This window comes from Ursus maritimus, unplaced genomic scaffold (genome assembly GCF_017311325.1).
Source record: "Ursus maritimus isolate PB19 unplaced genomic scaffold, ASM1731132v1 scaffold_10, whole genome shotgun sequence".
Classification (NCBI taxonomy): Eukaryota; Metazoa; Chordata; class Mammalia; order Carnivora; family Ursidae; genus Ursus; species Ursus maritimus.
Genome location: NW_024423344.1, coordinates 40,864,153 through 40,866,604, shown reverse-complemented (window position 1 = coordinate 40,866,604; position 2,452 = coordinate 40,864,153). Strand labels below are relative to the sequence as shown.

The 2,452-nt window shown below is 42.1% G+C and overlaps 1 pseudogene; it reads left to right on the top strand.

Moving 5' to 3' along the window:
• Positions 1-997: 997 nt before the first annotated feature.
• LOC103677654 lies at positions 998-2,201 on the top strand (annotated as a pseudogene).
• Positions 2,202-2,452: the final 251 nt, after the last annotated feature.

Below are 2,452 nucleotides of genomic sequence, written 5' to 3'. Positions count from 1 at the left end.
ATAGCTCCTGTTTACTCCTAACTACTCTTTCCTCCCAACTCCAGCATGAATCTTGCTCTTCCTTATATGACAAAGTATTTCAGGGTTTCCTTGAGCGGGTCTTTCTAGATTTATCTTCTGCTAAAAGCTACTTTACTGCCCCTACGTTTTCCAGTTGGAATTCCTGAAAGAAAATATGGTCACCTAGTTGATCGGTGTTTTCTGTTCAGTCTATTGACCAGGAAACCATGGATTTGGAACTCATCCATTGTTTGATTTTCTGTGGTTTTGCGGGGGGAGGGGGGGCAAGTGATTAAAAATATGGCTGTTTAGACTTTTCTTTAGAAGTTAATAGTAAAAAAGCTCAAAATGATCAACTTGTTTCACATAAAGAAATAATTTCAGAACAATGAAAAGAGTGCCAGTGATAAGATCTTGTAAAACATGGAAAGGAAACACAAGGAGGTAATAAATGACAAACATTTTCATAGTCAGAGACATTTTCATAGAGCCAATATACTTGAGTTAGAGTTGAGCAGCCATTTTTCAGGTCCTTAAGTAGGTGGAAGAGTTTTCCAGAATGACAGAACATATGCCAAGGCACAGAGACAGAAAACTCTTTTATATATTTAGGAAACCATAAATAGTTTTGTCTGGTGGAGGAGGTAAAGATTGGAAATTTGTCAGCAATCATTTGCAGTAATACTTAAGGGCCAGATAGTGGAGATCTTCTACATCAATGAAATGATTATGGATTGTATCCAATGAGTGATATGGAAACATAGAAATGTTTTAAGTGGATATGTGTTATACTTAGATATGCATTTTCAAAAGAGCATTCTGGAAATACATGAGACAGGATTGAAGATGGGCTAGATGGGTGATCAGTTAGGTATCATCCACAATGGTGTTGTCAAAAGAACAAGAGAATGGGATGGCAGTGATGGTTGGAATGAAGATGTAGGGATAAATGCAAAAGCTGCTAAAGAAGAATCAGTGGCCCCTTTGTGAAATCACCATGACAGCTGGAATCCTATACGCATATCCCAGAAACTGGAAGGACTTTAAGGCCCTCTTTGCAGCTCAGTACAATGGAATTCAGGTTGGCATATTGTCTGTAGCACCCCACTTCCACTTTGTCCAAACCAACTACACCCCTAAATTTCTCCATAAATTTCCAGCAAGTTTCCAGAACTTCAGGGTGACCATGGATCCTGTGTATTTGAGAGCAGTGTCGCTGCTTACCATGTGCGCAATGAAGAGCCGCAGGGATATACTCTAGAAACAACAGGTGACGCCTTGGGTGAACTTTGTTGATAGCAACATAGTGCTACCAGCCAGTACCTGCCCATCTTGGGCATCTTGCAGCACAACAAGCAGGAAATGAGGAGGCGGGGTAACTTCTGGGGCTGCTGGATGCTCACCTCAAAATGAGGACTTTTTTAATGGAGAGCACAGGACCCTGGCTAACATCACAGTTGTCTGAACGCTGCTGTGGCTCCATCAACAAGTCCTGGGGCTTTCTCTCAGCCAGACCTTCCCCAATATCAACCACTGGTTCCTTAGATGCATTAACCCAGTCCCACTTTCAGGCTGTTTGGGGAAAGGTGAAACTCTGTGAGAAGATAGTTTGATGTTAAAATGTTTGCAGACACACAGCCTAAAAAGGACACCTCACAGAAAGAGAAAGGTTCATTGGAGGAAAAGCAGAATCCCCAGCCTGAGCGGAAAGAGGAGAAAAGCGCACTGGCCCTGCTCCCGAGGAGATGGATGAAGACGAGCAGGTACTGGCTGCTAAGCTGAAGACCAAGGACTCCTTTGCTCACTTGTCCAAGATGACATTTGTGTTGCATGACTTTAAGTGTAAATGCTCCAACAAGGACACCCTTTCTGTGGCACTGCTGTATTTTGATAAGAATGGCTGGTCCCTATGATACTCCACATACTGCTTCTCTGAGGAGCTCACCCAGACCTTCATGAGCTGCAGTCTCATCAGTGGAATGTTCCAGTGACTGGACAAGCTAAGGAAGAATGCCTTTGTAAGCATCTTCCTCTTTGGAACTAAGAGTATCCATTCCATTTTGGGAGTCTACGTCTTCCAAGGCTGGGAACTGGATCCTGGAAGCAAGGAGACCCAGAGAGCGGTTTGAGAGTACTTTCCCTGGGAGAGGACCCTCCAGCACGTGAGCAAAGTCTCCAATCAGAGCAGTATCTTCAAGTGAACATCTTTTGCCATCTACCCAGCTGCCTGCACCTGCCCTTTAGAGAGATGGGGGTTAGTAAAGAAACCGAACACTGAAAGAAAAAAAATCAGTGGGTGTCAGTGACAGGTTCTTGATTTTAAAACCAATGATCAAACATTAACAATGTGAATATTATTGTTAGATTATCATATTTAAGTCATTATTACATTTTTATTTTAGTTATAGGATTTTTATTAAGAATGACTGCTGAAATTTTATGAATGATGTCT